The sequence below is a fragment of the Podarcis gaigeae genome (genome assembly GCF_964106915.1).
Source record: "Podarcis gaigeae genome assembly, chromosome: 3".
NCBI classification, from domain to species: domain Eukaryota; kingdom Metazoa; phylum Chordata; class Lepidosauria; order Squamata; family Lacertidae; genus Podarcis; species Podarcis gaigeae.
Genome location: NC_139680.1, coordinates 94,201,440 through 94,229,026, shown reverse-complemented (window position 1 = coordinate 94,229,026; position 27,587 = coordinate 94,201,440). Strand labels below are relative to the sequence as shown.

The following is a 27,587-nucleotide window of genomic DNA, read 5'->3' as shown; positions in this document are numbered from 1 at the left end:
CTAAATCAGGGCTGCAGCATTATTCTTGGCCTCTGACTGCAGAACGATTTCTGGGCTTATTGTGCCGCAGAATTTATTAACCTTGATAATCAAATTCACTCCCCTGGGGTGTTGCTTTGTTGAATGAAGTCACTTGTTCTTGCGTTATGGGAACAACAGTGAAGTCAATGAAATCTGACCACAAACCGACTTATTATGAAATTTCCTGACAACTGATTTAATGGCTTGGTCAGAAAGCAAAGTTATATGGCCCTAATTCCCTTGAAAAAGTAATTTTGTTTACAGCAGGTTCACCAAGGCTGTTTATTTTTAGAAGACATGTGGGACTGGCAACAAAACACTGCAGTGTATTCTCGCTGCCAGCCAGGCAATGGCCAAGCCTTCCACTAAGGTGCTCCATTCTATCCATCCTCCTTCTAGTGTTCCAGTTTTCTTTTCCAAGTGATTCTCAATGTTCTGTGGCTACCAAGCATGTTCAGTCTTCCTTCGGCTGTGTGTAGGCTTGCAGGGGTGGGGGTAGTTCCCTTAAGACTTTTATCATTCATTCATTCATTCATTTGTGTTGTTTTGTTTTAAATAATTTTTATTGATTTTCTTTCTTGCAACAAATATCCATCATCATTACTAAACATTCATTTTCCAATTTCCAAGTTTTGTACTTCTGTAAAACTTGGAGTTCCCTGAAACACACTGATACGTCCATCTTGTTGCTCAACAGCCCCATATTAGCTCCAATACTGTTGGTACTCAGTACCTGCATTTGCTATTAGAAGGAGTGGTGTCAGATATTAAAATTGTAGCTTAGGACCAGTTCGCACTGGAAACTAATTTGGACCAGTTCCTTGGTGTAGGGTAGCATTCAGCCAGCTGTTACTACTTACTACAGCCAGCTGAAGTCTTCTGCGTCTTTGCTACAATGCTCTTGCTTCTCTTCACTGCTGCTTGAAGCCCCATTCTTAGGAGGTTGAGATTGTGCCACCCTCCTTAGATGATGGGTGTTGGCAAGGGCAGTGCTATTGAGAGGCTCAGTATGGGGCCTTCTGGCTAGCTGTAGCACCTATTGGTAGCTGTAATAGTCAGTTGGAGACTTTTGTACATGCAGAGGCAGGTTCACAAACTTCCTTGCTAACCAGCTGTTAGGATGTATAAAATTGGCACAAGGAAAGGATGAGACTTGAGTGGAATCAGTACAAATAACCCCGAAAACTATCCTCCATTTCCAGCATTGAACTGGAAGAATAGATCCCTGTTAGAACATTCTGTTGGTGTGTCGTAGTCATGTGAAATCAGAAAGATCCCCCATCAAATGCCCTATGTGTCGCTTGTGATAATGTCCTGCAACTTCTTCAAATCTGTGTTTTTGTGCACGTGTTTGCTAAAACAGTGTTTCTTACTCCACTGAAAAATACAGGAACTGATATAATTGCAGGTATTACACTGCTGAAATATCAGCCTTTATGACTTTATTGCATGCTAGAATTCACTGCTATAAAATGGGTCTTCATAAAAGCTATATGAAGGGAGGAGGAGCAGGAGAATATATAGAGAAAGGAGAATGGAGTCATATATTTGGGGATATACCTTTTTTTGGCAGGGGGAAGCCCCACACTATATCAGAGATACGCTTTGTGGTTGGAAAAAATGTGAAGCCAAGGTCCTTAGAGAGGATCGCTCTGAAAAGAAATGAAAAATGCATAAAACTTTGTTTAATTTATGGAATTTATATGCTGCTGACCAGTAAGTATAAAGTTCTGTTCCCTTGGTCCTCACTATCACTCATGTATTACTTGTCAGTAAATGTGGTGCACTCAGAACTTAACAGCTACGGCAATATTTCTGTTCCCACTGCAGCTTTACTACACCCATGAAACCCTGTAATCTTTAAATTCCCTCACTGTTAACATCTGCTGAAACATTATTGGTCCCAGCATAGCCAAGCTGCTCTGAAATTACATTTAGCAAAGTAGTTAATGCTAACAGTATAATTTTAGAAGCAACCATGTTTAAAAAAGGCTTTATAACTGGTGTGGCAACTGCATTTCCTTCAGATTGTATGCCTTTTTCCTGCTTCTGGTTTACACGATTATCTCATTTGTATGCCACTAGCCTTGCTTACAGAAGAATTTTCTGGTATTTATTTATTTTTAGATCAATATACGGTAGTCTCATTCTTTCCCTTTTCTTTGCATGTGTGTCTGTCTGCTCAAATCCGCTGGACTATTTAAAATACCTGCCCCATTTGTGTGTGTGTGTGTGTGTGTGTATCAAAAAGATTTCCGCCACAGGATCAGATTATGTAAGTTTTTAGAAGGTTGAGGTTGGAAATTAATCAGGTTTTAATAAGATGAATATATTTTGTCATCCAGCCAGGGTGTCTTGCATGTTTGAAATTCAAATTGTCTTGCATATGAACAAAATAAGCAGGTTACCACACTGTCACTCTTAACAAGGGTACATTTGTGTGCCATTATAAAGGAATGGCTGCACAGAGAACATTCAGCCTAAACTATCCAAGTGCTAACTATTATAAAGCACAACAAGGAAAGCATTCTTTAGATTTCCCTGTGTTGCTCTAAAACTACAACCTAAATGCACTGTGGTTTAATATGCCTCATTATCCATCAAGTACTGTCTGGCCTTGGCTGGATTTGGATGTAACACTAAAACATATTTTAATACTATGAGAATGAGCCTTGGGCTTATGCGCTTCCCACTTCCTTCTGCTGTGAGGAAATTGGAAGTATTCATTTAAATTTTCAGCTAACTACAGTTTATTGTGGCATCCAAAGTGGGACAAACATGGGATAGATTTTTTTAAGGCCAGTAACAACTGTGGTTTCTGACACTATGCATAAAACATTGCAATTCCCAGTTTGGACAAAACAACAAAGTGCAGTTAATTGAAAATAGAAGTGAGTATCGGTGCTTTCATTCTACAAATAATTTCAACCACGGTTTGCATTCTGTAGCCTTTGCAGATGCCCACAGTTCAGTTTAAGCCCAGGGAAGACAGGGTCCTCTAGTATAGTTGAAGTTCAGAGGGTATAGACATGGAAGATGCCTCAGAGTCCTCCATAAGCAACTTGTGGTTCTCTGAAGAACAGGATATAAGTACAAGAAAGAAACAAATACAGTCAAGCCTATGACTACCAGATTTAATCTCTTGATAATTATTCAGCCCAGACACTGAGGTCCAGCGCCGAGGGTCTTCTGGCAGTTCCCTCACTGCGAGAAGCCAAATTACAGGGAACCAGGCAGAGGGCCTTCTCGGTAGTGGCATCCACCCTGTGGAACACCCTCCCACTAGATGTTAAAGAGAAAAACAACTACCAGACTTTTAGAAGGCATCTGAAGGCAGCTCTGTTTAGGGAAGCTTTTAATGTTTGACAGATTATTATATTTTAATATTTTGTTGGAAGCTGCCAGAGTGGCTGGGGAAACCTAGCCAGATGGGCGAGGTATAAATAAATTATTATTATTATTATTATTATTATTATTATTATTATATTTAATATAACATACTAGAGTTTGGACCTATAGTAAAAAGAAAGACCAGCCATGTAGTTCAACCACTATAACACCTTAAGAATGTTTATCTTTATTACTTATCTTTTCATAAGAATATATGTCAAGTTAACTATCTCAAATAAATCTTACCAATGCCTGAATCATGAACAGCAGTAAATGACATCTGTGCCAGATGGCAGTCAGCATTCATGCTTGTTTCCACTTTGGCTTGTATCTCTTTCCACATCTTGCTTTAGTCTTTGTTAATTTGCATTGCAAAAATGGCAATGCCTGTGTAGGTTGTAGCCACCTGAAAGGATTGTTAGGTTAGTTAACCATTGTTACAAAGCAGCCCATGTTAGATTATAACCCATGATTACTCAAAGTTCTCCATCCTGCCTGCCTCTGCTGTCTTGTACTCCCAGAGAAACGTGACTTTAATGGGAATGCAGGAATGTCATTCTTTTCTTATTGTTGATAATCCTTGTCTTATGGGCCTTGCTCTAACTGGTACAATAAAATGTTATAGATGAGAATTACTAAAGCTGATGTATTGCCACATATAAATTATTAGTTTCAGTAGTACAAAGCCATGCCCACCAAAGACTCAAGAAATGTAATATATCTGCACACACAAAAAGACACACAGACACACACACATAGATGGATCAAATTTCTAGCTCAGTAAATCTGATAACCAAAACTAGGATTATTGTTGTTGTTAACTCAATGTATTGCTCTCTCTTCAGTATTAGGGCCCAGGGCAGGTTACAAAAATTTAAAATTTAATATTAAAAATAGTTAAAGCAAATTAGTCACAGTCAGGTGAGCCGTGAAAACACATATCTTAGGTGTTGAAAGCAAGGGTACAGAGGTATAGGTACAGTTATAGTACAACAGAAAATATATAATGAAGGTGACAGGCATATCTTTTTGGAGCGGTAATTCTGCAACCTAGGAGCTGCTGCAGTGAACACCATCTCTCGGACTGCTTCCCGCAAATTCTGAGGGTCGTGAAATTACCAAGAGGATCATCTCTGCTGTTTTTAACACTTGAGAGGGTTTGTAAGGAAGGCAGTTGTCTGTCAGATTAGGTAGGTAAAGGTAAAGGCTTTAGTCCTATATACAGTTATATGGAGTAAGCACCATTGAATGCAGAACTTTTTCTGAATAGATTGCACTGCTATAGTTTGCTGATGCTAACATTTTTTATTTGGAGGACTGGAACTCCAAAATGTAGTGAGGTGATATGAAAAATCTGTGTGGAAGTATATTCTAGTGATATTTACTCAAATCTAGATGGAAATGTGATAGAAGGAATGAGCAGGGGTCAAAAAATGTTGAACAAAGGGTGTACAAAGTAGCAGTTGGCACGGTGGGGCAGGACAGGGGTACTTCTCTGACCTCCCATCCCCACAATTGTGATTTACTGGGGGGGGGGGGGACGCAGCAGGAGACTGGGCAATGAAAACACACCTGTATTCAAAATTATATCAATGGAGAAACAAACCTGCTTTCCCAAAAGACTGAAAGCAATGAGAAAATGCAGTAGGAAGTGTGGGGTAACACTTGCTTTGATACAATGTTGTCTTGCTTCCCCGCAAACAAATTGGAGTAGCTGCTCATTAAATTACCTTTGTGAATGCTCAGTAAACAGGTTGTCTGGAAGTACCCAAAAATACCAGTTGTTGGAGAGAGCAGGCTTTTGCCTTCAAGTCCTGCTTAGTGGCTTTTTGAAACTTTCAGGTTGGCTACTGGGAAACCAGGATGTTGAACAGATGGACTCTGGGCCAGGCCAGTCCTACCATTTGGTAGAGTGAGGCATCTGCCTCAGCCAGCAGCTTTGGGGTGTCACAAAATGGCAGCAAACAGTTATTTAATTTGTTCTTATTGTATTTTTACTGCCAGAGAGGAGAAGAGGTGCTTATGTGATTTTTTCTGTCTCAGGTGTCAAACTAATTTGGCTCACTTAGGGATATTATGCACCTTGGCTCAGTGAGGGGATGGACTCTCATTTACTGCTGCTCTGCCTTGGGTAGAGAGCAAAATGCCTTGGGCAGGGGACTCTGCTGCTGATCTACAGAGCTTTCCTTGTTTTAGCAACATCATCCAAAACTGGTTTCAAGAGAAGTTTGAGAATATGAGGAATGTAGCAAGGAAAATAAGAAGGGGGAAAGAGAATGAGGTGGTGAGGCAATGTGGGAACAAGCAGGAGATGTGATACTTAACAGAAACAGAACAAAGATATTAATCAATTTGTGCGAGTCCGCGGGTTTTCATAGTTTTCCAAACCAACAGTCCTGATTAGCGGATTCTAGCAGATGCCAGCAGGGGAATTATCCTCCTCCCCATCACAAAACATGAGCCATTTACAGTAGTATACTTTTTTCCTTAAGTTCTTTAAAAAACAACAACAACGCAATCATTTTCTGAAATAGCTTTAGAGATAATTAGAGCTTGCTGACAAATGTCATACCCATATTTATCATTAATACTAAAAATAATGCTTAGCTCTATAAAGTACTTTAGCACATCATCCCCCCCCCCCCCGCCATGTGTTGAATAAACATTTGCGAATGATTCCATTAGTTCCTGATTATTATAATTATGGGTGGACAGTAATGCCAATATATGCCCAATCCTTTATTTTCCTCCATCCCTGCCCCATCATTCTCTCAATCATTATATATATAAACACACTCCCACAGTTAGGCTTTTTACAATCAAGCGGTGTATAAATTTTATGAAATAAACTCTGACTTCCACAGTTGCTTTTTTTAGACAGATAGCAGAACTCCTCCTCCTTTCAAAAGATTTCATCCCTTGGCCACGGGCTTTAACATACCACTAAGAGATCCACTGCCTATCTCATTGCTTAATTATAACGTGGTCGTGGACCACAAGGAAGAGCTCTTGGCTTTCATAAGTCACACTGGAGTGCTCTGTGTTAAGAAGGCTTAAATGGAACTACTGGAGATTTTCTCCCGGTGCAGGAAATCCACCAAAAGCTTAAAGCCAGTATTACTGCCTTTATAGTGTTTTTGTTCTCCTTTCATACAAAGATAAGATAGCATATAAACCTCAGGGCAGCCAAGGGCAGAGTTTCGGTTGTCCCAAACCATTGTCTGATTTGTTGGTTAGATTTACTTAATAATTCTTTACAAGCATTACGATAAGCTTTAGTTATTGACTGTGCCATAAATAAAGCCCCACTGGGTAATGTGCTGTAATAAAAAGTGGAGGAAAAATGGTGGCTCACAGAACAGGTGTGTGTGTCAGAATACAGTCTTGCTGCTGAATGCAGTCTGAGGGGGAAAGGGGCACAGCACCCTTACAGGTGGACATTCCTAGAAATTATTGGAAGCCCAGAAAAAGGGAGTGAGCAATACGGCTGCACTGTTCAGCCACATAACTATTGAAAGGTCAGCAGTACTCAGCACAGGTTGTCGACATCATCTGCCTCTGGTGCACTGGACACCACTGGCCATTCAACAATCACATGCTCTGATGGCACTGATGTAGCTAATCCTCAGCCACTACTCCACAGGGGTAGCCAAGCACCATGCCATGATGCCCCACAAGCCACCACTATACTGTAAAACCACATACTGTTGTTTTAGCATTAATCTGGCCAGTTGATTTGTTACTTCATGGCTATTGTACCACTTTTCTGACTGCATCCATGTGAAACTCCTTTGCAGTATCCCGTTTTTTCAGAGTGTGCTGTTCCCCAGCCTGATCTAGGAACGAGGCTGACCATTTGTAACCCTGAAAACTAACTAGCATCTGTGCAAATCAGTTGTTCAGTATGGAGACTTGGATGAGTGCCCCCTCCCTGTGAAATAGTTGACTGGTCTGATGGCAAGTTAGGGCTATGCATACACAAGTGTGTATCACGTTCTTGAAACAAATACATGTTTCTGGTTGCATGTATCCTACAGATGTGTATCCTACAGATGAAGCCATAGTATCAGCCATAGTTGAGGATCTCTGCTGCATGTATGCATTTTGGGCAGTGCACATGCATTGGTCAACAACACATAGAACCTAAAGTGGCCTTACGTCTCAAAAAGTCACATGGTTCCAGTAGCTTATATTTTAAAGAAGCGTATTTCACGAGTGTTGTGAAAAACCTTTGAGACTAGGCAAATCTAATTGGGGGGAAAAGCACATTCAGAATAGTGTGTTAAGCGTCTGAAACCTCTGGTTCATTGTCATTCATTGCTGTTGAATGAAATGAAACAAGGAAGAGAAACCAAGGGTTCTGCAAAGTTTTTTTTTCCTTAGAAAAAATACACACACACACACAAAAATTGAATTTAAAATTGCAGAGACATATTGTAACAGCTTTAAGACACTCCTGGGCATGTTTTAATGGTCCATTAATATACACCTCAGGCGGCTGAATGTGTGCGGTTGCACATCCACGACGGGTATTAATGAACCACTAAAACATGCCCTGCCGTGTGCTGGTGCTGTATGGCAATGCTGCATTATCAGTAAGGAATAAAAAGTAAGTTAAAAAGACCCTTCGAAACGCCACTGATTTTAAAGAAATCCTGATGAATTGCCTTTATGTCTCTGTGCATACGCATGCGAGTGAAGTGGATTGCTCAGATATTGAAATAAGTCCTCTCTCTTTAATAAAGAAATAAGCCAATGGCAGAAAACTATTATTCTGTCTGTTATGCCCAGGCATGCTGCAAACTATTCCACCCCAAAGGAGTTCAAGCCTTGTTGAGGGTTTCTGTCAATGCACTATTGACAGATAGGCAAAATGTCGGAAAAACCGAGAGGAAGAGAAATGAGTGGAAGTCAGGCAGGAGAAACAGGAGGCGAGATTCTTATTCTAGATCAGACTAGACCCAGGGTGAAGTAGCTACTTCCCAGCCTCTGTTACTCCCATCTGTAAAATGGCAGTAATAAGAACATGAACATGCCAAACATGCCAAACTAAATAAGATATATAAAAACTTTATAAATAATAAAAAGGTGTGTTTTTGTTTTAACCACTCTGATAAATAAAAAAAGTTACAGGAAACAGAAACAGCAGACATCTAGAAGGAAAGAACCACCCTAGCTATTTGACTCTAACTTACAAAAGAGACCTTTATCTCAGGTCTTGGAAGACTAGGTCTGTGCTGTGACTCACTGTCTCATTCACAAGTAAAAATTTCCCTTATATTAGGGAATGCCCTCCCATCTTCCATACGTGAAGCAGCAACCACTAAGTTGCTTCAGACAACTGTTTTGCCCAGCCTTACACGTAACCCATTAGATAGAACCATGTTTTATGTATTTGATTCCACCAAATTCAGTTTTTTTAAAAAATCTGTTTTTATATTTCTGGGGGTTTGGCTTTAGGCTGTACTTTTGATTTAATAATATTGTTGGTTTTTACATTGTATGCTGCTTAGAGATTTTAAAAAAATGTTAAGTGATTTATAAATGCTTTAAAACAAATAAAAAGAACTTGGTTTAATTTTTTATGCATTTTATCTTGCTCACAAAATTGCAAAGCTAGCTTTCATAATGCCATCGTTAGGAAAATGCAACTAGTAATTAATTGCTCTTGCGCCTTTGAGAGAGGCCACTGCTTTTGACCAGCCCCCTCCAGGCCAGTCCATCAAAGTGTGTGTGCAATTGCATCCAGCTACAGAAGACAAGGATTGTTTACGTGCAAGTGATTCCATAGAAAAGGGGAGACCTGAGGTACATTTGGCCACTTGTCTGTAAGCATTGTGTGTATTGATTAGAGAATGAAAATTGTAAGCTGGCCAATATTGCCCATTGGACAAATCTCCAATTTTGCTCTCTGGGGCCAGTCCTACTGTTAGGCAGAGGAAACAACTGATTTGAGGTATCATGAAAAGGCAACAAATCGATAGTTACTTAATTTAATACTGCATTTCATGTTTTAATTGTTGTCAGAAGGGAGAAGAGTTGCTTGTGGGATTTTCTGCCTCAGGTGTCAAAATACATTGTCTGGCTTTGGGCACTAAGAACTTTGACTTGTTGTGGGTGGTGATAACATTATTTGCAGCTCAACCTCAGGCAGCAAACTGCCTTGAACTGGCATGGGTGTCTCTGCTGCTGAGCAAAGTCAGTGATTAATGAACAGCTACTGGAATGAAAACGCTGCTCTATCAGGAACTAGCGGACAGCTCCCCCCCCCCCCCCCCGGATTTGAAGAAGGGACAGGAAAGGGAGGAGTGATGCAATGAGAAAACTGTAATAATAATAGAGGGGGAGAGAGGGTGATATAAACTCCATTTGGCCAAACCTCCCTCACTTAATGCTTCTCTAGTGGAGTAATAAGATACCTTCAGCGTTATAAATAGTAGCACAGATGTTGACAGAAAAATGCTCCCTTAATTACCATACAACTGCTTTACTTGAGTGAACCGTTTAAAGCGGCCTCCAAAGGAAGCTCACTCAAGCAATTCCGCAGATTACAGCTAATGAACAATATTTCCTCGCTCCTATTTAGTCCTCATTAAAATGTAAAAGTCTTTCATTTTCAACAGGCACACAATAAATAATTTCTCCCCCTTCTCTCTAGTCTGAGGAACAAGGCTAAAGGAAGGAGGGAAAGAGGTTACGAAGTGGGATTGGGAGCTGAGGGGCCAGATATGTGCACTGGAAAGCAGTGATCCATTCATTGAGGACCCCTCCCCACCCTTAATGCTCTTGCAGTGCTGGAGATGTGGCCTGTCTGAGATTCAAGTGTGCAGGCAGTTCACAAAACATGACTGGATAGTTAAGAGCAGGGGTCAGCAAACTTTTTCAGCGGGGGCCGGTCCACTGTACCTCAGACCTTGTGGGGACTGGACTATATTTTTTTGGGGGGGGTGATGCAAGAGCACCACGAGCCCCGGTGGCTGCTTACCTGTGTCTTGTGAGTGGCAGGGGCTGGTGGCGGTGGTGGAGGGACGATGAGCGGCGCGTGAAAGGGCTCTGGATACGGGCTGCTTAATATGGCAGCTGCTCGAGTGCTGCTGCTGCTGGCACACCAACAAAGCCCAGCCCCCTTCCTCCTCTAGGCAGGGCAGGGACAAGCCAGGAAGAGGGAGGGAGGAAGTGCTGCTGCTGCCGCCGCCGCCGCCGTGTGAGGGAGAGGGAAAGAATGCGTACGCTGGCGATGCATGCGGCGATTCCCGGACCGTCTGCAGGCCGGATCCAGAAGGCAATTGGGCCTGATCCGGCCCGCAGACCTTAGTTTGCCTACCCATGGTTTAGAGGGCTACTCCATGTCCAGTGACTGGGGTTGCCATGTCGTCTTTTTCTGGGGTAAAATTTCTGTCCAGGTGGATTTTTTAAATTTGCCAAAATGTCTCTGGCTATACTATCAGGATGAGACATAGGCATAACTGGTGGTTGAATATTTGCTTTCCTCCTCTCTTCTGACGTCCCCTCAGCAATATAGCACAGCTTCTATAGCCTACATATAGGAGGGGTATTTAAAATGAGAGTCGTCATAGCGCCCTGAAGACTATATTCAAGGCTGTTCCCATCCACCCTCTTCACATAATTCTTAAAACAATTCTGTGAGGCAGAGGTTAGGCAGAGAAAACATGGCTGGTTCAAGACCCTCCTGCAAACATGGTGGCCAAGTAGCAATTTGAATCTAGTTTCCCTTTCACTCCTCCAAGTTCCAGCCCATCAACCCCTCACCCTTAAACGGCATTCACTCTGTAATCTACTACATATTTTGGAAAGTTGTTTGTTTTATGAATGTATCTGGACTCTGCTTACAGTAGCCAAATTTCCCTCCCCTCAGTGCCTTGTACTTGCACATCTCAAGTGGAATACTGCAGGGAAGCCACAATTTCAATGCATGTGTAACTGGTTTGAGCAAGGGAAATGACTATATGATATTTGTAGGTCTACCACCCTAAAATCCATTTTTAGATGAAGGTGTTTATATTTTTAGGAATAAGTAAATAAATAATGCAAGGAAAAAGATTTGCAGAGAGATGTATACATTTGAATGTTAGCATTGCCAGATTTCCAGCTGGTCTCTGTAGTGTCGGTTCACTTGTGCTGGTTATTAGTGAGTGATCATGCTCCTTTCTATCCTGTGGAAAAGTCACCTGCTGATCACTGCTTTTAAGGCACAGGAACAGGTCATGCCTGTTTGTTTTAACTAGGTTGACCCTAGTTAACATTGTGGTGATTGATTAACTATTTTAACTACTTTTTTAAAAAATTAAGTTGCAATCATATGCTCTTTTACTTCAGAGTAAATCCAACTAAACTCACTGGAGCTTATTTCCAATTAAAGACGCATAGGATCAGATAGCAGATATGTAACGTTGAATATGTGTTCACTATTTAAGTAGACCCTGAAAGAATTGGCAAGGAAAAATACTTGAAACAAGTGTGGGGAGCTACAAACAGATTCTACAAATCAGGAACTAATAGATTGGCCTGCTCTTATGCAGCCTGATATGCAGATGTTAGGAAGTGAAGATTTTCAGAGCATGGAGGCAAGCATGTCGAGAGCTTCAGATCAAACTGCTCTTAAAAGAAGAGCTAGGATGACTGGATGAGAAGTTGGTAATCCTCATTGCACAAAAAATTATGGATGCTCCCATCCCTCTATTTTTTTAATTTCCCCCTCACTTTGTGCCTTTCCCAGCTGCTTTCCCCTTCCTTTAGCCATTTTCTCACATTGTAAGAAAAATAAACGCCAGCACTGAGTCTATATTGCTTATTATTACCTTTACATCTCACCTTTTCTCCAAGGTGCTCAAAGTGGCGTGCACCCAACTCCCGCTTTCCATTTCACCCTCACAGCAACCCTGCAAGGTAGGGTAGACTGAAACAGTGACTGGCCCAGGGTCGCCCAGTAAGCTTTGTGACTGAGTAGGTGTTTGAACCTGGACCAGGTCTCCCAGGTCCTAGTCTGGCACTCTAACCACTACACCAAACTGGCTAAAGAGCTGCACACTCTTGCTTCATAGGCCAGTTCTATAACATTCCCCTTTGCTGAAGAGTATTCAATGTGTGTGGGGTTTGTTTTTAGTTCCCTCTAATTCCTTCCTCATCTAAACAAGGCAAATCTGGTACTGCTTATTTGCTGTGCGGCATTACAGTACTGGTGTTTTCACCAGGCTGTACTTGGCTTTTAACTAAGGTCATTTGGAAATGGTCTTCAACACCCAGCTCCTTTGCTTTTTAATGCTTGCCAATTTAGCGTTGTATTCCAAGTGATTAATTAGTTTGTGGTGAAGGTTTATTAGGTAATCTTTCTGTCAATCAACATTCAGTGTGATCTCAGTGCTGAGCAGAGAGCATCAAGTGATTTTATGAAGATGGGGGAAATGATGTTTTCGTTGCATACAAAAACGGAGACACATGCAGCGGTGGAGGGCGGTGGGCGCAAAATCACATGAAAGGATTTTCCTCCTTTAGAATCAGGAGAAAAGGAACATTTGTTTTCTGTTTGTATTAATTTGACCTTCCACAAGATTTTATCCATCTGATTCTCAATTGGTTTTTACTTTGTACACAAACAGACGAATTCTAACTATAGAAAGCCAGAGTAATTAGGCCAACGTAATTTACCGTACTCCAGTGGAAGGTACCCCTATTCCAGACTTCATTCAGGACCTTCTGGGAGGGGCTATTGCTGGCTGAGCTGGTGGGAGAGTGAGGGCCTAGGTTTTGAGGATTGGGCCCTAGGTAACATGACCAAGGTGTACATAAGTCTCTCTCTTTCCACCCCCACCCTGCCCCCAGAACACCCCTTTGGGGGACTTAATCCTCTGTAAATTACACAAACCTAAATTCCACTGGCTCAGCCGAGATGAGAGACTTATGTCAGTGAATCCCCCTGCTCAAAAAAACAACAAAACCTATTTCATGTGAGACTTTCCACTTTTGAATTTTTTTATAAACCAGATTGACTAGTGATACTAGGAAATGATAATGATAATAATAATAAGGAATAATTTTATTATTTATATGGTGCCCAACTGACTGGGTTACTGTGAGCGGCTTCCAACAAATTGATACACAGTGATACACCAAACATTAAAAACTTCCCTATACAGGGCTGCCTTCCGTTATCTTCTAAAAGTCAGATACCTTCTGCTGTGACTCTGCTTGTTTGTTGTTTGATAATCTGGAGCTATCAATTTGTAGGCACCAGTAGTGCATCTGTTCTCCTACTGTGTTGCACTCTGGTCTAAAGGAGAAAAGTGGGGAGGGATGGTCCTATCTTTGGACATCCTTGGATGTTCTTCTAGGCAAGCAAAATCTCTGCATGAAGCAAAGAGGCATGTCATTAGAGAAGGGTTCTTGCTTAGCCATTTTCTGACATTTTCTGACATTGGTGTTCTGAATACACACCAACACAAGAGCATTCAGTCAAGCAGTCTCCCGCCTACAGGATGGCCCAGACTCTATGTAAGCCCCAGACTGTAAACTCATAGGGTGCGTGTAAAGGACAAAACAGAAAAGGGCAGGGAACAGAAATCATCAGATCCAAATGTGTGAGCGTATTCCATAAATGCTGCCCCTATATTCATGCTTATTCATGTAAAACAAGCTCCAATGCACGGTGATATGGGTTGTAATGTTTTCTGTTTTTATTGGAACAATGAATAGATACTAACTGCAAACAAATATTAGGCAAGCATGGCAGTTCAAAGTGTTCAGCTTTTGGCTGTTTACTAAATACAATTAAAACACACAGGCTATTTTAGACCACATCAGGGATTTTCTGTTGCATACCACTCTATGCAAGTTGCATAGGAAAATTTCCCAAATATTTTCCGATACACATTTTTTCAGGAAAATCACTTCACTGCTAGTGCATTTAAATGCATATATAGCAGAAATTAACTGGTGATTGTTTTCATCTTCATTCTTGCTAAATTTCTGCCTGCCATGCATAGCAGCCTTGCCAAGAGGGGAAAAAATCAGCAGCTTTAGGTATTTACAGTTAGATGACCATTACATTTACCTTTACAAAAGCTTTGCAATAAAAGAAGTGAGTTAACCCAGTGAGACACACATGCAGCTTCTAACACTGAATGGGCTTATTACCAGAGCAGGAAAAAGCAGGGAAAATATAGAACTAACAGTCTTATTGCTCATGTGTATTAAGACCAGGACTGATAAAAGCAAATACATTTTCCTTTTTGGATTCCTTCATAAAGATGTACCACAGACAGCATGTTGTCCCTGGGTAGGCAGGAGATGTTGCTACTCCTTGCATGCCTGTAGTAGATAGATGGTACGTATGGCAATCTAACTGCAACATCCTGCCTGAATATGAACAACAGATTTGTCAGTGTGTGACAGGCTGACAGCCCAGCTCCCAGCTGCTTGTCCACTGTTGTTAAATCAGTACCTTGTCTAAGTGTTCACCAAAGAGGCAATCTGCTTCCTCCATTCGTACAGGCAGGTTGCCAGTTAAAAACAAGTAATGGCTTTAGGCTGCAGTGCCATAATGCATTGAAAAGATGCAATCTAAACCTTTGTGTGCTCCTTAGGCAACACATAGCAGCACTGGAAGTTCAAACTTTTTTTTTTCAAAAAAACAAAGACAAGTCTAAATGGAATCAATGAAAGGCAACCATGAGAATTTAAAATCAGTGATTTAACTAATCGAGGAGAGAAAGTACAGTTTGATTTGGAATCGGGAAAAGTGCCATATCTAATGTCAGTAAAGGATAAATTGCATTCTTTGTGAAATGATCATTGTGTATAAAAATTAGTTCTAGTCTGGAATGTGGCATGCTAAGCTTAAACTGGAAAAAAAATGTAAAATACAAAGTGGATCATGCAGTTACATTAAATTTGGGTTGACACAAAATTACTTGCTGTTTTCTGTGAACATTTTTTTTTCCTGCAATGATATAAAGCACTTCTTTTTTCTGGTGCCTTTTGGCAATCCTTGCATAAATGTTCGCTCATTTCTTGAAATTGCTTTCACTTTCAGTGTTGCTCATTTGCCTTCAGTGATGCCAGTCTGAAGCCAAATCTGATTGGCCATGATCATATTTCCTAATGCCCAGTGATGTCATTATGTCAGACATAGCAATATAACATTCTTTTGTTCTCTGATTAGGTGGGCTCATTCCTGTGCTGAATTTAGGGAAATAAATGGGTGTGGACGAGGGGGTGGACTTTGGTATTTCAAATATCAGCAGCGCCCTGTCTGAGGCCAAAATTTGGCACCCCAGCACTTCTCATCTGCTCAATTCACTATTTCATAGCTGCGACGCCCTGCAGCGCCCCCTAGGCTTAGTGCCCACTGCAGCAGAATCGGTTGTGCTGCCCTAAATCTGGTGGGCAAGCAGCGGCTAGTGGAGAAATCAATACTGATGAAGCAATACTCAAAGGGAACAAAAATGGAATGATCATGCAAAGTTTTACAGGAAATTCAGTACTTTCACAATTAAAGTGGGATTTCTATTCCATGCTTTAACAAGTTTTGATCCAAAAATATCCAGTGCAGCTTTTTTAAAAATGTTCTCTCTCTTTGGCCTCAAATGCCTTTAAAATTCAGAATGGAAGCATTGCTGAAACTATGCTCATGATATATTGGGAAAATATAAGTATACAAACCAGTCTCAAAATGTGAGATGCTACTAAAATTTGTTAGACAAGACCCATTGTGGCAGAACTCCATACGTGGCTGTAGCACGTCAGTCAAAGGCAGCCTTGACATAATGATCAATTATTGGAGAACCAAGAAGGATTTACACCATAGATTGCAACATCTCATTCTTAGCAGTTATGGTCCATTGAGTCATAAATAAGATATATTTAAGAGTCCCTAAGTACACATTTTTACAACAGACCCTGTTGACTCAGGAGGAGCCACTAAAAGCTATTGAACCAATAATCACCACAGTCTTCATTCAGGTTCACTGTAGATTGTAGGATTTACCACGGCGTTAACAGGTATCCTTGTATTAGCTCTGTGTTCAGTTAGATGGGCATGGCTTAGCTTTCAGATTTGCATCTCCATCATCATTGGAACACTATAAAATACTCTATTGTACTACAAGAGATTTTTCGTAGTCTGCAATGTAGCATCAGAGAAAGAAGAAGAAGAGGAGGAGTTTGGATTTGATATCCCGCCTTTCACTCCCTTTAAGGAGTCTCAAAGCGGCTAACATTCTCCTTTCCCTTCCTCCCCCACAACAAACACTCTGTGAGGTGAGTAGGGCTGAGAAACTTCAGAGAAGCGTGACTGGCCCAAGGTCACCCAGCAGCTGCATGTGGAGGAGTGGAGACTCGAACCCGGTTCCCCAGATTACGAGACTACCACTCTTAACCACTACACCACACTGGCTCTCGCTGGATTTTCTCGCTGAATGGTAAAGATGGCCCCCTCTTTTCTAATAAATTTTCAGCTGCTATTAATAATAACTATAAAGTCTGAACTTAAGTAACTCACACTCTTCCTTGCCCCAGATACTACAACAATACATTCAGTATTTAAAGTTTCCTTCAAAGCTCTGTTTGTTAACAAAGTGATTTAGATGTAAACTCAAATGAAATTCATAAGGCTTCTATGCAATATTTTGCAATAAAAAAAAAATCTGTTGACGTTTTCCATAGAAAGATAACAACTAAAATGAACATGAGGATGGAGATGCAGCATCTCTTTACTTACGTTTCGATGTAGGGAATAATTTGGCCATTCACTGTAATTAGGTGTTTGCCTTAGAATCAATGTGAATTAAAATTGATTTTGTGTTGTACTTAATTTGTACAATTTAGACCTCCAAATTGTTTCTTTTTAGCCTTTTCTTTCTCTCCACCACCACTCTGGAAATTCCTGACTTCTGTCCTCCTTCAGCATTTTGATGTAAAGTTCTGAACAGCTGGCTACTTTTCTTGTTGCTTGGAAGTTTTATCTACTGAGCTGCTACAGCTGTCTCTGAGTCTACAGCTTGCCACTGAGTTATCCCTGTATTTGCTGTTTAAGGCAGGTATATGTGGAACAGCCAATAGTGCAACGGAAGAGAAACACAAGAAACCCACTTCTGGCAGTTTCCCCAGGCCATTTCTAGTGTTCTTGCTAGCATGTAGAACAGGCAGCTTTCTGTTTTAAAAATTCCAGCCTTCTAGGTAGGAGAGGCACTGAGACTAGGAATAAAAATCTGGAGGGTCCAAGCACAGGGTCCAAAAGGTTACTGGGTTTTCATACATAAACACTGCCAGACCCGACAGAGCAATTGCATGGGCCAGTTGGCAATTGTCATGATGGGTCAAGAACAGGGATAGGGAACCTGCAGCCTTTCAGATGCTGTTGGATCCAACTCCCATCAGCCCCAGTCATCATGGCCAGTAGTTAGGGATGCTGGGAGCTGAGCCTGGCAACTACAGGTTCCCCACTTCAGGTCAAGAAGATCCTAATAGGCTTCAGTTATGGGTGTACACATGTGGCAGCCCATCAGTGTGCAAATGGTACTCCTCTTGCATAGCAGTTTCCAAATGGTTGGGCAACTCTGCACATAGAAAGCAATTTTACGTGTGGCGCTTTCCCTTCATTGAAATGATTATGGGAGCTCTTGTTACCAGAGAGATATTGGTGTGTGGTGGACTAGAACATTCCTCCCTGACCTGGTGCATTCAAAACATTGTTGGACCAGAACTTCCATTATTCCTGACCATTGGCCATGCTGGTTGGGATTTTTGGGAAATGGAACTCAGAACTTCTGGAGGGTACGAGGTTGGGGAAAACATGCGTATTCACCCCCCCCCCAAAAAAAATGTATGTTCAGAATTCTTATCCATTTTAGTGGATTGCAATCTAAAACTGTGTAACCACTTGGAAGCAAGCCCCATTGAACCCAATGAAATTTCTAAGTAGACATATGTAGGATTGTACTCTTAGTTACTGAATGGTTTCACGACACTGTAGTGGAGAAGGCATAATACACAAATATAATATTAAAAGCAAAAAATTGTTCCTGAAATGGTATTTATACCAGATGAAACTCTGATTCACTAAATAACAACTTGCTGGACCGATAATAGTATAATAAGAAATAGGAATATTTTTTTCTTCTGTTTTTCTTCTCAGAAATCCTTTTTATTTTTAAGCAGATAATTTTACTTATCTGCTTAAACCCAGATTTAGAGATAATTTCCTGTGAGCTTGATATTATGAATCCTATTTAAGTATGCTTAAGATCTCTCACTTAGAGTTAAGTGGCAGAAGAAAAGGCAAAATTGTCTTTGCAGATGTTGAGAAGAAATTCATTGCAGGCAATCATCATTTAATATCCAGTGCTGACTTTTTGAACAAGTGCTTTCGCTAAATGATAAATCAAATGAGTTGGCACTAACAATAATCTCTTAGAATATGAATGAGAAAAGCAAGAATATTAAAACAATAGAAACATTAACACACAAAACCCAGCCATTAGGAAAGGAATGGCATTGGGAAAATTAGCTGTTTCTTTTAGTGCATCTTTCTGCAACAATGCCTGGAGCACACACATTCTTAGTGGGATTCTTAGCATGCGCATTCATGCATGTAAATGAGTGTTGTCTGTACAACTCCCCAACTGGCCAACCCAATCCAATAGGTAGGGCTATGTGCACTGCTTAGGGGGGTGGTGGTTCATTTTTAAAATATCTACTAATTAAGTTAGCCAGGATTGGATTCATTGCTTGCCCCTGCCCTTCTATACTAAGCAAATGATTGGTGGGGTTTCAGCATTGCTATTGTTTTTCATAAAACAACAACAACAACATACATTTGTTTTCTAGCCCATATCCAAAAACCTAGTAGCACTCATTTTGAGAATCCCGCTCTTAAGAGCAACTTGCCTTGCTGACAAATCACGTTTCGCCTGGTGCAAGAGACAGCAATGTGTGTCCCCAAACGGAGGGTGGGATTGTTGGGTGTCCAACAGGGATTAGTGCACATTTCTCTGAGCTGGAATGTGCATAGACTTGCACATATGTGGGCCCCTAGTCAGATTTATATGTTGGATCCAGAACTCTCCATGTTAGGTCTGGCTGGGGCTGATGGGAGTTGTAGTCCTAAACATCTGGAGAGCACCATGTTGACTATCCCAGTCTATGCTGGTGGGCAGTGGCCCAACAAGGTTTCAGGCTCGGGTGTCTCCTAGCCACATCTGAAAATGCCAGGGTTTGAACCCGCAACCATTTGCATCAAAAGCATATGCTGTGTCACTGAACTATGGCACTTCTCCATGGCAGGGGTTGTGCACACACTGGCATGGGTATTGACAGGATGTGTGTGTGTTTGTGCAGGAGGAAAGAAAAAAACTGAAGCAGGGAGCAGGCTAACTTTTCAAAAATGAGAACAGTGCCTGGACATCGTGTCTCAAATCTCAAGTTTTACAAATGCTAGAATTTTTTTTTAAAAAAAGAAAGCAAGCTGGGAATTTGGGGATTATGGTTCATCTGAGGAAGGATTCCCTCTTCCATTAGGATGCCCATGTACACTGCATTGGCTTCTCAATCAGGCTTTCAGCCCATGTAAAACTCTCTCTCTCTCTCTCTCTCTCTCTCTCTCTCTCTCTCTCTCTCTCTCTAAATGGAACAGCCCTGCTGAATCATCTCAAGGATCCCTCTAGTACCCCATTTGCTGTACTGGCTAGCCTGTGGTTTGTAACCTACCATTTGGCATACAACGAGATAGATGTCCTTATGTTGGGTCAGGTGGATTGGCTAAGGTCTGAACAAAACTGGCCTCCCAAAATCTTCTCTCCAAATTGTCGGAGGTGAAATTTGGGTGGTTAGGTAGATTCACCAGATATTCTCTGGTGGGATGTGGGCAGAGTTCTCCAAAAGTTTTTAGATGGTTGAAAAACAAAACTCACAGGAAATTTCTCAGAGAATTCCTTTCCAATGAATTTTGATTAGTTGTGCCAAACATTCTTCCACTTAGTGACACAGTTTGTGTGTTCACTAAATATTCTCTCTGTGTGTTTGTACATGTGTGTGGAAAAGAGTCGGAAAAAGAAAAAAAAAAACAGATATGTCATGTAATGTTCAAATCTTTTATTTAGAAGCCCCCAAAACACCTTGCTCTGAGAAGGGCTTCTCCTATTCTTCTTCCTCCTTAAATTTATTTACACTCTGCCTTTGCGCCTGGGTGCTTGGCGCTTTCTCAGTGCCTAGGCAAGCTAGCAGGGAAGTGGAGGTAGGGAACTAAACAGATGGGAACTGAGCTTATTCCAAGCTGTCCCCACACACCATCACCCAGCCACTGTGATTACGGGACCTCCAGCTAATGCCGGTTGGAATAGGATTCATCTACCAATCCCGTCAGCTTCTGTACATGGTATTGGAGAAGTGTATCACTTTGTCCTTAATCTCAGGGAGCAAGCTTTTTGGGACCAGCCCTTCTTTCACTGAATAATAATGCAAATAATCTACTTGCCACCATGTGGTAGTTTTCCCCAGAAAGAGGAAATGAGCCTAGACAACAGCATGGAGGTGTTAAACTCACTGCACTGTTTCCTGTATGTGACAGTATAGTCTAGGCCAGGCCTCAAGAAAAGCCATGTATTGATTTGGTTGTCCAATTCAGGAGGGGGAGCAAGGTTACCTCATTAGCCACACACCGCTTTGGATAAAAGATTTAAAATGATACCAGTCATTTATAATATTCACCTGCATCAACCTCAGGCTTATTATAACTATAATCTAACCTGTAATACCTGACCTAAAACTGTAAATCTTTAAGTGATTACATGGTCAGGGAAGTTCAGGCAGATATAATTTAATCATTTCAGAGCAGATTTAGCTGTAGGCTGGTTGCTTAGGCTGCTGGCACCTAGTCATATTTATGACACATTTAAATAAGAATAGCCAAAAAATGAATCAGACTTGACTTTGATGCAGGTAAGCATTTAGCAACTGCCTAATTGTATTTATCCGTGACAGAATCACAATAGAATGTCTTTATTAGATCTCAGTTCCAGAACATGGTGTACTTCTGCATCTCTCCTGGACCCTGAGCAGACCTGCAGGAATGCTGATGAATTTTGTTGCCGCTAGAGTTTAGAATAATAATAAAACATACTTAATCTGGTATGCATTTTGCTGAACATGCTCTAAAATAAACCAAATGGGGGGCCATGCTTAATTCAGATGGTCTAAAAATAATAATGCAGGAAGTACCTTGACCCTGTCCTCTCGTTCCACGTTTCACAAAAATGACTTTTCTCGTTGCAGTTGCTGTCCTGGGTTTCTTTGAGAGGAAGGGTGGGATGTAAATTTAATAATAAATAAAAAAGAAATATTTTACTTTATTTTATTTTATTTAAGATTCTTATATTTGTTAAGATTTCTTCTATTTTATATGTTAAGTTTCTAATGGGTTCCATTAAAAATAGCAGTTTCTATACAATAATTCAAAAAAAATAGCAAAATATAAGATACAGTTAAAACATCAGCAATAGGCCAACAAAAAAACTTAAAAGGATACAGTTAATATGATGCATATAGAGACTAATTCGGACAATCCAAAAGATTGATAAATCAGGAAAGGCATGTGACAAGATCCTATCAATGTTGTGGCATTTTGTGCCCTTTAAGCACAGGATAGGGAGCTCCACATCTGGGGTGCCACTACAGATAAGGCCCTACAGGTCTCTCCACATGTTGGTGAGACAATGAGCAGAGTCCCTCTCCCAGCCACAGAGCATGGCCTGGCTGATGTGGAGAAATGTAGTGCAGATTCCGCTGGACAGGTGTTACCTGTCAATGCACAGAAGTGACAATCCTCTTGTGGCTACATTCTGTACTAAAATTTCCAGACTGTCTTCAAGGGCAGCTCAATGTAGAGTGCCTTACAGTAGTCTAAATGGAAAGAGATCAAAGCATGCAAAATTTTACTGGAGTGCACAGTAGCTGTTTTTCCTGCTGCAAGGAATAACAATTGTGCAATGTAGTTTAGAGATCCCTAGGCTAATATAGCTCAGGTGGTAAAGTATGGGACTCTTAATCTAAGGGTCGTGGGTTTGAGCCCCACAGTGGGCAAAATATTCTTGCATTTCAGGGGGTTGGACTAGATGACTTTCATGGTTCCTTTCAACTCTCAGTGAAGTACACTGTGTGAGGTGGTTGCTTTGTTTTTTAAAAAGTGTGGTGACATTTTTGCTGATGCCATCTATCGCCACTCCCCCTCCTTCCATTGACAAGGTGCTCCTCTGTGGGCTTCTGGTGGGGCTGGGCACCACAAAAACACTGGTATGTTTTCTGGTATGCCAGAAAACATGTATCTCAAAAACACTAGCCACGTTGGCTGTGCTTTACCTTCACAGCTGGAGGCAGCCAGACTGCCAAATACCAGTTGCTGGAATACAGGAGAGACAGCTATTGTGCTTATCTTCTGTTTGCTGGTTGGCCTGACTGCCCTGGCTGCCAATTAGTTTCCACCGTCTGAGACACTTTCTTGTGTGCCCTCTCCCCAAGAGGCTCAGAGGGTGGCAACTTGAGACCTCAAGGCCTATTCCGTGTTGGCTCCCAGTTTGTAGAATGCTCTCCCCAGGGAGGCTAATCTGGCACCTTCATTACATATCTTTAAGCGCCAGGCAAAAACATTTCTCTATAATTAGGTTTTCGGCTGATCAAACATTCTATGGCCTTTTACATGGGAGAGAGGTTATTGGGTTTTGTTTTGTTTTTACTATGCATTTTGTGTTTTCATTTTGTATATTTATGTTGTGAACCACCCTGTGATCTTCAGATGAAGAGCGATATTGTACAAATGTAATAAATAAAAAATAAAATCATAATAATAACAGTAGAGGGAAAAGCCACCATCTCCAGTATGGATGCTTTCTGGGAGCAATAGGAGCTGTTGTCCCAGGACAGACCATGAAGACTATCTAGTGCGTGACAAATCAACTAAGAGCCAGCATGGAATTATTTTGAATCCCATTGCGGTGACCCCTTATTTTATATTATTTCACTCTCACACTATATTTGTGAGACATCCATCATTCAGTAAGCTTTGTGATAAAGCAGAAACTTAAACGTGGGTCTAGTTGCAACTCTAAAGAAATATAACTATTAATGCTGGCAACACTGGGTCTCTGAAGGATAGATTCTACGTTTGTAAAGTGATGCTTGTCAGTTAAGAAAATACTTATTTGAAAAGGCTTGTGAGTAACGTTAGTGCCGATGTGTATTATTTAACCACATGCAATGGTCACTATCCACTGGAGATTCGTTTCAGCAACTGCATGCCCAACTATTTATATTCCTTTAAAGCGGGTATGTGCAGATGTTCCTGGTGGATGGTGCTCCTTATTTATCACCAACAGAAGAGACAGCCCAATATTTCATCTGATGAGCTATTATGGCTTTAGTGAACCATCTCTTAACCAGAAGCCTTTAACACTGTCTGGGGTTGTCTTTAATGCTTTTCACACATTTTCTGAGTTTTAGCATCTGACTTAAGTCTTCTGTTCAAAAGACTGGGCATAAAAACTGGTATAATGGAACCACTATTATTTTTTTTATTACCACTGCCTTTGTTATTGGAGATCTAATGACAACAGCTCTGTCTGCATCTCAAGTGCCTGACTTGCGGAGGGGACAGAGGCTCTTTCTGTGAGCCTTTAATGTCAAATGTTGAGCTGCTTCCAGAAATAATGCACTTTTAGCAATGGTAAGCCCGATATTTTTAAGAGGGCCACTGGAACGTTATTGCTTAAAACATTATTTTAGGAGACTGGGAGAGGGTGGGTGGAATCCCTACTCCCCCCCAATCCCCTTTGTTTTTAAATACCTTCCTTGTTACAAATTTGCTAGTTATGAAAAAGAGTGAGGAAAAATGCTATTTGCTTTTGGTAATCGGATTCAGTGGCATCTAATCCTATATCGTATTTATGGCTGTGCTAGCTATTCAAAATTAAAATGAACCTTTCATCCATGTGTATCATAAATGGGCATTTATCAGGATTATATGATTTTGCAATCCATCTGAATATGTAACCGGAATTTGTTTTCTTTCCGTTTCACTATGTAATTACCATGCGACAATAACAAAAGTGACATGTTTGAAGAACAGATAAAATGCTGTAAATTGGCCAGTAATGGTGATATTTCCTCATCTTCTGAAAAACCCATTTATTCTCTCTCTCGACAAATCAAGGCATTGTCAGCCCGCACTCATCTTGTGGCCGGAGGGGCCCTACCAATTTCTAGATGTAAGTGAATACTGGAATGCAGATGAGGCCTACTAACTAAGGCTTTCAACTCAGGCAGCTGGTCTTAGCTTGCCTCAATTTCTAAATCATCCATAATGGGGCCAGGACCTCCGAAGCACTAAAAAGAGCGAGCTGACATGCTGGACAAACTGTTAATTTTTTTTCCTGAAGAAGCTGCTATATTGCACATCTGTCACTGCTATGCAGACAATTACTCACAGAGTGGAAAAAAATCTGCTGCTTGTTTCTAGTGTAGTTGTTAACTGACATAATGGCGAAATACAATGGTTTAGGAGAGGCATAGAGAGGGTTTCCCTCCTCCCTTTTAAAAAAATCTCCTCAGTTGTTGCTTTTTCCATTTTGAATGCTTCTGTATTCTGGAACATTCCACATATGTAAAAGCCCAACACCAAGGCTTTAAACAATAGTCACAGAGCTGTTTAAAAATGTTTGGGGTTATCAACCTCAGCTTTCCCTCTCTAAACATTCACATCATGCAATAGTCATTATTGGCGGTTTTTAAAATAACTGTATAGTTTATAAAAGGCATTTCCACATACAAAGCTTTGAAATTCCAATTGACAGAGGGTATTTACTGTAAAAGACATCTTTTGTCAATAATCTCCTTAATTTGAGATAATTGCTAAATCTTTATTACATAAGTGGATATTTTTATTGTACTTAAAAATAGGTTAGTATTAAAAAAATTGAACAGGGTAATAAATAATCTAGCCATGTTATTCCTCCACCCCACCCACATAGCTAATGGGGAGAGATTAGGGTTTGAATAGTCCTGTACACATGGGAGAAATGAACTTATAGGAGATAATATGGCAATTTGAATGTGAGATAACTGGGGGATCTTCCATTCAGTTGTTCACTGCTTTCAACAAGAAGGAAGGTGGGGAAGAAGAACTCATGGTGCCAAGAGATGGGGAGAAAGCCTTTCCTCCTCCCAGGAGGGGAGGGGTTGTGAGCGGGAGACGATTCCCGCGTCATGCAGGGGGCGCTCCACCCCTGCTTCAACTCCAGGGCTGGCGCCACACCCCTCCCCAGTTGAGCACCCAATAGGGAAGCTCGGTGGGGGCGTGGCTTGCTGCTCAAATGCAGCCGCACCAGCCATCCCCGCCATTGCACACACATTTTCTTCGAGTCACCCACCCTCCACTCCCTTTAGATTAGCTGTTCCTGAGACTTTGCTAAGGACCTCTGGTTGGTCACCCTGTTTAACCAGGAGGCCTGGTAGGAGTTTTTTCAAATTGGCTAAATTGGCCCGGCCTCTTGGTTTTTCCCGCCTACCTCGTAGCAACCGTCACAACTTTCGTGGTATTTGGCGGTTAGGCATTGGAATGTGTTGTTGGTGTTTCGGGGGGCAAGGTGTAGCCATCGCCTTCCCAACAATTTTGGGTATTCCACTAAAGGAATCCGGCGGTCGTGGATCCTGTCCGATGCCCGTGTGGCGGGGGGCCATGGCACGACCCTCGGTGACATCAGGAAGAGAGCCTATAGTTGTATTAGCATCAACAGGCTTCCCCTATGGTGGTTAACCCCTCCTCAGACTCACCCCTCTACGAGTGGGTGGAGTCTAATGTTCCATGGTCCAATGCCTAAGCCAATACCTTCTCACATGCTGTAATCAATAAAGTTGTGGCCTTTACCTTACCCATTAATCTTACATTCTGTGTCCACGTGTCTTTATTCCCCAAGCGGGGATCAGGTCCTCAAATCACAACCCCCTGTTCCTGTTCCTGATCTGTCCCTGAAGTTAATCACAAGGAAATGGGCTAAAAGGCCAGAAACACTGGAAAGATGTGCTATATTCATTGGTAGGGAAACGAGTCAAAACATTCCCATTGCAAGCCAAAGCATAGCACTGTAAAGAAATCATGCACACTCTGAGTTTCATTGAAGCTTTTATTATAAGCATCCTGACTGGGACACCCAAGTTAAAATAACCACTCAGCCCTAATGCCTGCCCCCCCCCGAAAAAAGCCTACTTCACAGGATTATGGTGAGTCAGGGATAACTTTGCATGTTTCTCTGAGCTCTCAGTGGAGGAAGGAAAGATAAAAATGTAATGGTGTATAACATCTATGTGTGATGTCTTCACGTTCGTTTTGCAATTAAAAATTAGAACATTGTGCAGCTGGAAGCAAAGCCCTGCCTGACAAAAGCCAGCACAGCTGTAAAGGTCTTGCTCCATTTGGACTGAAATCAGAATTTCACTCTGGTTCTCATTCTGAGTTAAGTGGGAAGTTTAAGTGCCTAATGCCGCCACCAATGTGTTATCAGTTAGGTACAGTGCGGGTATTTCACAGATATGGGAAAACTGTCCCCCCCCCAGTGTTGTTGGACTGCATCTCCCATTGGCCCATCCCTAATCACTGGCCACTCTGGCTGGAACTGAGAGGAAATGGATTCAAGCGAAAACTGGAGGGCTACAGGTTACCCACCCCTGCTTTTAAGGGGTGTTGGGCAGCCAGATGTTGTTGAAGTAGAATGACCACCATCCTTGACCAATGACCATGTTAGCTTGAGGCTTGTGGAAGTTGCAGTCCGACAACAACTGGCTACTCCTGGTGTAAGGGGCTGGAGCATATGGCTCCACAGACTACTACCAAGCAACTCATGGTTAACCATGGTAATCCATAGTAAAGCAATCAGCCTTTGGCATCAGCCCAGCTCTTGTCAAACTTATAAAGAACTGAAGGCTATTCTTGTAAGCTACCCTGTGTACTGTTGCAGCACTGCCTATCTGTCGAGTCAGAGCTCAGCTTGGGAAGTCACATGATTAATAATAGAAAGTTAACCAAGCCAAACAAGTTCAACCAAGATAGGAATGATAGAGAAATATCCCCTAGTACAGGCATCCCCAACCTTCGGCCCTCCAGATGTTTTGGACTACAA

At 41.4% G+C, this 27,587-nt stretch overlaps 2 long non-coding RNA genes across 4 annotated transcripts in view; one reads left to right on the top strand and one right to left on the bottom strand.

Moving 5' to 3' along the window:
• Positions 1–27,587, top strand: part of LOC310842119 — a 68,058-nt gene that overhangs the window by 5,022 nt on the left and 35,449 nt on the right. The gene's annotated exons all lie outside the window — the stretch shown is intronic.
• Positions 902–25,845, bottom strand: LOC310842136. 3 transcript variants are annotated; one of them, XR_014562913.1, is made up of 6 exons: positions 24,900–25,845; positions 22,222–22,323; positions 21,643–21,712; positions 13,600–13,773; positions 3,658–3,817; positions 902–1,673 (listed from the first exon to the last, which is right to left on the bottom strand). It is a non-coding gene; the product is annotated as an uncharacterized lncRNA (long non-coding RNA). The 3 variants fall into 3 exon arrangements; XR_014562914.1 differs by lacking the exon at positions 22,222–22,323; XR_014562915.1 differs by lacking the exons at positions 902–1,673; positions 22,222–22,323 and adding an exon at positions 2,926–3,093.